The following is an 8,221-nucleotide window of genomic DNA, read 5'->3' as shown; positions in this document are numbered from 1 at the left end:
CTAGTGCCCATTGATCCATGAAAGGATTAATAAATTGTGGGATATATATATATATATACCATGGAATACTATGCAGCATTAAAAAATGGAGATTTTACTTCTTTTATGTTTACATGGATGGAGCTGGAAAATATTATTCTTAGTAAAGTGTCTCAGGAATGGAAAAAATATATATATACAATGTACTCAGTACTACTGTGAAACCAATTTATAGTCACTCACACTTGCATATGAAAGGTAAAACACAACTGTAGCCTAGGATGAAGGAGGGAAGGGTGGGACCAGGGGAAGGGAGGCTGGTGGGCCAATAGAGGGAAGGTTAGTAGATGTTAACAAATGGAAAGATGTTAAGAAATCAATATGCACCTATGGAGCATATTACAAGTACAAATTGCATCTATCAGGTGTAGAATACAAATGTCTTAATGCTGTAATTGGGTAAATGATTTGAAGGCTATGTTGATTAGTAGGATGTAAGCACACCAATTTGTAAAAATAATCAACACATTCAATCCCATAATGGCACAAATGTATTAATAATCTATGTGGAAATGACTTAATTAAAAAAATAAAAAAATAAGAAAAATATATATACCATTAATAATTTTATATTAACTTAATGTAGAAAGATAATGTTAGATGTCTTTTATTGAATTATTAATTATAGTATAATTATAAAAAATATACACTGAGCATAGCTTTTGATACTTTGTATATCTTCAATAAGTATCTCATATAACTTAAATCATTGATATGATATTCAACTAGAAAGGACATTAACAGTGTGTTTATATGATGAATCACATTTCTTGACTTGTGTATGTTGGACCATCCCTGCATTTCTGGGATGAAGCCAACTTGATTTATGTCAAACATACATTTATTATACTCCCCTACCCTCCAAAAGACCAGCAAAGGCAGAAAATAAGAAATATTGTGGTGAACTAGAATCTACAGAGCTTGGACAGTTCATGAGGGGCTCCATATGGGATAATGCCCTGAGAGACTGGAGTGGCGACTTTCTTCCATCCATATGGTTCTGATGCTGCAGATCTGCTGCACACTGCAACCTACAAAGCAGTTTGAGTTTGTGCTGACTGGAAGCTCTGGCCCATCTCTCATTACATCTGTGAGAGCAGTTTTGAGATGAGAAGTTGAGGAATAGCCACTTCTCTTTGACTAGCATGCTCTCCAGGCAGAAGTCTCCACAGAGAGAGGTGTCTAAGGAATACAATGTAGGAACTCACTGGCCACTGGTGTATCAGAAGGTGACACACCATGGCTCAGATAACCAAGCTAGTCCTGGAATTCCCTGGACTCAAGAGGGCTGCAAGAGATACAGAGGAGAAGTCTGAGAGCTGAACTGGGGAGGCAAGGAAACCCACATGGATATACCTACTGGGAAAGTATCGCAGGGTGCTGAAGAAAAGGGATCTGGGAACATGCTTATTCCTTCCATAGGAGAACCACTGTACTGGATAAGGGTGTGGCATTTGGAGAGGAATTGCTAAGCCCCTGGTTCCATGACAACTAAATCCCTCACACCCAAACACCTTGATTAACAGGTGCTGCATTTCCTTCTCTAGCCATTACAATAGGAAGAGCAAATTGAGCTGAAAAGTTCCTGAGCAGCCACTTTTCTATGTTGGTTGTGTGCTGCGAAGTGAGGTTCCCACAGATAGTGGGATCTATTCTTCTTTCTTTGATGACTTGTGGTGAAACAGGGGTTCACATTCCAGGAACTACCTGTCTGCTGGCATTTTTGTAATGATGAATAATATCTGGTCAGATGCACAGCCCAGTGGAGAGTTTGAGAGCTGTACCTGGGTGGTGAGAGAGACCACATGGATGAAACTGACAGGAGTGTGCTATGGGAGAACCTAGACATGGCAATATTGGAGAGTGTCCACAATTTGCTGTAGAAAATCTGTGCTACTGAATAAGGACAGAAATATCCCAGCTCAGGGTCATAGAAATCAAGCAGGTAAGGCCCCCTCTTCTGATTTGGATAGGCTGTCTTGCCTCTCCTACAGGTGACTCTCCATAGTGGCCAGAATCACAACTTCTGAGCTCCACCAAAGCTTTGAAAATCCTTTCAGGCTCTCACAACCTAACTATGGTATGCCTTGATCTTCTCCCCACCTGACTGGTCATATAGATCAAACAAACCCATGGGAGCTACAATGATCTCCTAAAGCTTGAATCATTCAAGTACTCCCTCTGGGGTGTAGGGGCACAGAAGAACATCTTGACAGTTGGCTCTGTCACACAAACATCAAAGATTTGGAGAACAACCCTGTAGTTCATCATAGCATTCATCAATTCAATCAAACAAGGTGTGGCTGATTTGTACTCACAAGTACTAGACATCTCAACTATAACCTTACAAGCAAGAAGGGATTGGGGCCCCATCCTCAGTCTTCTTAAACAAACAAACAAACAAACAAATGGTCAGCCTAGAATTTTGTATCCTGAAAACTAAGTTTACCGTATAAAGGGGGAAAATACACTTTCAGAAAAGCAATCACTGAAGGAATTTGTCAAGATCAGACCTACCTGAAAGAAATACTGGGATCTGCATTATATATAGATCAACATGATAGACATCCATTAGTGAAAAGCCACCCCAAAGCTAAAGCTCAGATAGCATATAAAATAATAACTCAAGAGGTAAAACAAAGCAATATGGTTCTTTTTTTTATTTTGCATTTTTTGGCCAGGGCTGGGTTTGAACCCACCACCTCCAATATATGGGGCCAGCACCCTACTCCTTTGAGCCACAGGTGCCACTCGAGCAATATGGTTTTATCCAACAGTATAAACAGAACTACATCCCAATTATTCATTCTCTCAATGAACATTAACAGCTTGAATTCCCTACTCAAGAGACATAGGAAGGCAGAATGTATTTAAAAATGCAAGCTAAGTATCTGCTGTCTCCAGGAAACAAATTTAACCCATAAGGACTCACTTAGACTCAAGGTGAAGGGAAAGAAAAAATATTCCATGAAAATGGAAATCAAAGGAAAACAGGTATAGCTATTCTTATAGCAGATAAATCAAACTTTGAATCAATAATAGAAAACAAAGACAAATATGATCATTATATAATAATAAATGGAGCTATTCTACAAGAAGACATAACAATCCTAAATATCTATGCACCTAACACAGGGACATCCAGATTCATGAAGCAAATGGTAGGAGGTTTAAGCAAAGCGATAAACAGCAGCATCACAATTGCTGGTGACTATGACACCCTATTCACAGACTGGAATAGATCTTTCAAGCAGAAACTAAATAAACACTGGACTTATATGAGAGTCTAGAGAAAATAAGCCTGACTTTTGTAAGATGTTCTACTCCAAAACTAGATAACACACATTCTTCTCATCAGCACATGGAACATTTTCTAATGTTGTTCACATGTTAGGACACAAAATAAATATGTATCTAAAAATTTTTAAAAAGGAATTATACCATGTATCTCCTCAAACCATAGTGGAATAAAATTAGAAATCAAATCCAATAGAAACACTCAATTCTACACAGAGTCATGGAAATTAAGAATCTAAGGCTGAACAACTATTAGGTCAAGGATAAACTATGATCTGCCTTGATTATAGTTAGATTAAGATGGCAATCAAACATTCCTTAAATGAATTACAAAAGGGACACAAGCTATCAAAAACTATAGGATGCAGCCAAAACAGTCCTAACTGGACAGTTTATAGCTTACATGCCTACATTAAAAAGATGGGAAGAACATAACTCAGCAATCTGATGAATCATCTTAAAGAACTAGAAAAGGAAGAGCAAACAAAACCCAAATCCAGAAGAAGGAATGACTAAGATCAGTGCTGAACTAAATGAAATTGAAAACAAGGAAATAATTCAGAAGATTAATGAACAAAAAGTTGGTTCTTTGAAAAGACAAATAAAATTGATAGATCGCTCACTAGATTAGCCAGAAATAGTAAACAAAGACCCAAATAAGCTCAATCAGAAAAGGAGATATTCCAACTGATTAATACAAAATACCATATGTGAATACTATAAAAATTTCCTAGCTGGGCATTGTGGCGGGCGCCTGTAGTCCCAGCTACTCGGGAGGCTGAGGCAGGAGAATCGCCTAAGCCCAGGAGTTGGAGGTTGCTGTGAACTGTGTGACGCCACGGCACTCTACGGAGGGCAATAAAGTGAAACTCTGTCTCTACAAAAAAAAAAAAAAAAATTCCATGCACATAAATGAAAACGTTGAGGAAATGGATAAATTCCTGTAAACACATAACCTCCCAAGGCTCAATTAGAAAAAAATATAACTCCCAAACATACCACTAATGAGCAGTAAAATAGAAACAACAATAAAAAAAATCTTTTAACAACAACAGCAACTCCAACAAAAGCCCTGGATCAGATGGTTTTGCAGCCAATTTTTACTATAACTAGAAGGAAGAATTGGTACCCATACTGCAGAAATTCTTTCATAAAATTGAGTCAGAACTCAATTCATTTTACAAAGCCAATATGAAAACACACAACAACAAAAAAATGAAAATTACAGACTAATATCTCTTATACATATAGATGGACAAATCCTCAATAAAATTTTAGCAAACAGAATTCAACAGCACATCAAAAAAAAGGTAATCCACCATGACCAAGTGGGCTTCATCTCAGGGATGCAAGGATGGTTCTAAATCTATAAATGTGATTCATCACATAAACAGATGCAAAAACAAATTTCATATGATCATTTCAAATAGATGCAAAAAAGCATTCAACAGAATTCAGCACCCTTTTATGATAATAATTCATAACAAAGTAAGCACAGAAAGACCATATCTCAAAATTTTAAAAGCCATGTATGACAAACCCACATCCAACATCATATTGAATGTGGAAAAGTTGAAAGAATTCCCACTTAGAACTGGAAAAGACAAGGATGCCCACTGTTACCTCTTCTATTTGACATAGTGCTGGAAGTTCTAGCCAGAGCAATCAGGCAAGAGAAGGAAATTAGTGTATCAAAATTGAGAAAGAGGAGGTCAAATTATAGCTCTTCACTGGTAATCTAAGCTTGTATTTAGAAAATCTCAAATATTCCACTCAGGGACTTCTGGATTGATAAATAAATTTAAAAAGTCTTAGGTTACAAAATAAATGTATACAAATCAGCAGCATTCCTATACACCAGAAACAACCAAGATGAAAATCAATTCAAACAGTCAATATCTTTCACAATAGGTACAAAGAAAATGACATACCTGGAATATATTTAACAAAGTTGGTGAATGATATTTACAAAGAAATATGAAATGCCAAGGAAGGAAATTGCAAATGTTGTAAACAATGGAAAAACATCATGCTCACGTATCACCAGAATCAGAGCTGCTAAAATATCTATACTCCCCAAAGTGGTCTACAAATTCAAAGCAATCACCTTCAAAATACCAACATTATTTTCTATGTTTCTTTTGGAACCCAAAAAGAATCCAAACAGTTAAAACATCCTTAAGTGAAAGCAACAAATCTGGAAGCAATACTTTGCCAGAGTTCAAGCTATACCACAAGGCTATAGAAACCAAAACAGTATAGTAATGGCACAAGAATGCATAAATTGACCAAGGAAATAGAACAGAGAACTTAGATATAAAACCATTCACATATGGACAACTGACCTTTGACAAAGAAGACAGCAAAATATACTGGAGAACAATCCCTATCCAGTAAATGATGCTGGCAAAATTGGATAGCCACATGTAGAAGACCAAAAGAGGATTCACATCACTCACCACTCACAAAAATTAATTCAAAGTGGATAACAGATTTAAATGTAAAGCATGCAATCATAAGAATTCTAGAAGAAAATGTTGGAAAAAATTCTTCTAGATATTGGTCTAGACAAAGAATTTATGAAGAAGACCCCAATAGCAATCACAGCTACATAAATAAATGGCACTGATTATGTTAAAATCTTCTGCATAGCAAAAGAAACAATCAACAGAGCAAGTAGACAACCTGCAGAATAGGAGAAAATATTTACATACTATACATCCAAAAAGGGCTAACAACCAAAATCTACAAAGAACTGAAGCAAATCAGCAAGAAAGAAATCAAACATCCCCATTAAAAATGGCAAAAATACATTAACAGAAGCTCGTCAAAAGAAGATAGACCAATGGCCAATAAATATTTGAAAAAAAAATGTTCATCATCACTAATCATCAGAGAAATGTAAATCAAACCCACAATTATATATCACCTAACCCCAGTGAAAACAGCTGTTATCCTAAAACAGTTGATGCTAGCATGGATGCAGAGAAAGGAACACTGATACATTGTTGGTGGGCCCCAAAATTAGTACCGCTTCTATGGAAAACAATCTCAATGAATTAAAATGACCTAAAAATAGTCCTAGCATTTGACCCAGTAATTCCACTACTGGACATTCACGTAAAGTAACAGAAGTCATGTTACCAGAAAAACACTTGCACCAGAATGTTTATTGTAGCACAATTCACAATTGCAAAGATGTGAAATCCACCCACGTGCCCATTAATTCATGAGTAGATTAACAAAACATGGTATATATACACCATGGGATATTATGTTGCCATGAAGAAAGATGAAAGAGATGGTGGGCAGGTGGGGCTGCAATGGCCGCAGCACCTGCCCCTGTGCGCGTGCACCGACACCTAGGACCGCCGATCCTTGGGCCCAAGCCCAGGGTCCCCAGCCTCGCATGAGGCAAGATGTTCAGGTGCAGCCTGGAAAACTCCGACACTCAAACCAAACAACTGCAAGATGCTGCCACAAATGTGGAAAAGCATTTTGGAGAACTGTGACAAATATTTGCTGCCTATGTGTAGAAAACTACCAGGCTGGCAGACGAAGCAGACCTCCTGATGAATGAAATCAATGTGTATGACACTACAGAGACCCCAAATTTAAGGCAGGGCTTGAAAAACTTTGCTGATGATGAGTTTGCCAAGCTTCAGGATTATCTACAAGCAGAGATTGAAAGACTTGAAGCCAAAGTAGTTTAACCTTTGAAAACTTATGGAACCATTGTAATAAGGAAACGGGATGACCTCAAAGCAACAGCAAGGAATCAAGAAGATAAGCAGTTAACTGAGAAAGAACACAACAGTGAAACTCATCTAATCGACATGTTAATTCACAGGCAGAAACCAAATTACAGAGAGCTACAATAGATACCACCCGAATAACTCATCATCTAGAGGAAACTATTGACAATTTTGAAAAGCAGAAAATAAAGGATATAAAGAATGTATTTTCAGAATTTATCACAATCAAAATGTTATTTCATGACAAAGCTTTAGAGGTCTAAACTGCTGCCTAACAAAACATACAAAAGATTGAAATTGACGATTTAGAGGTTTTCTGAAATTCTCTGAATCCACAAGATTATTCATCTCACTTAGATGTAAGAGCAAATTCAATCTTTCTTTTTTTTTATTAAGTTTTTTGTACATAGATCATATATACATTTGTGCCAATTTCAGTGTGTTGGTTATTTGTACAAATTGAAGTATTTACATCATACTAATCAATACAGCTTTCACCTCATCAGGAGCAAAGGGAAGTCAGAGGAGCTAAAACCAAATTCTTTCAATATGGTAAGAGCAAATTCAAAATCGCCTCTTTAGAGATCACTGTCAGCTAAGTGTGTATCTGTGACAGGACAGTTATCTACCTGTTGACTAAGTAAGGATCAACAAGCAGAAGATGGTAATGAAGAGTTAGATATTACAGAAGATGAAAATTCATTTTCTTAAATAAACTTCACATTTCCATATTCATCTTAAACAACTTGAAATCCAGGGTTACTACATTGTCAAACTTTATCCTCACTTCATAGGTTGAAATCTCAAATGAAATCTTACTAGAAATAGAAAAATAACTAAAGGCAATTTATGCTGGCCAAAAATCAAAGTTAAAAAAAAAATTACACACTAAGTTTTTCAACATTTTGCTTAGTGTTATATGATCTTTTTGCATAAGTTCCATTTAAAAAAAAAGATTATGTATTTCAGTATTCATATCAGTACGCTTTACCTAGTTGAAGAAGCTGTAATAGTAGGTAGATGACAAAAACTAAAATATCTAACACTTCCACTTAGCTTCTTTTAGCTTAGGATTCCATTCTTTCATCACCAGAAAAGGCCATGTAGTCATTCTAGTTACATAAAAATTC

The 8,221-nt window shown here is 36.4% G+C and overlaps 1 pseudogene; it reads left to right on the top strand.

Moving 5' to 3' along the window:
* The first annotated feature begins 6,755 nt into the window (after positions 1-6,755).
* Positions 6,756-7,802, top strand: LOC128576910 (CBY1-interacting BAR domain-containing protein 1-like; annotated as a pseudogene).
* The last annotated feature ends 419 nt before the right edge of the window (positions 7,803-8,221 follow it).

This window comes from Nycticebus coucang, chromosome X (assembly GCF_027406575.1).
Source record: "Nycticebus coucang isolate mNycCou1 chromosome X, mNycCou1.pri, whole genome shotgun sequence".
NCBI lineage: Eukaryota > Metazoa > Chordata > Mammalia > Primates > Lorisidae > Nycticebus > Nycticebus coucang.
The sequence above is the reverse complement of the archived record's forward strand: the minus strand, read 5'-3'. Positions and strand labels throughout refer to the sequence as shown.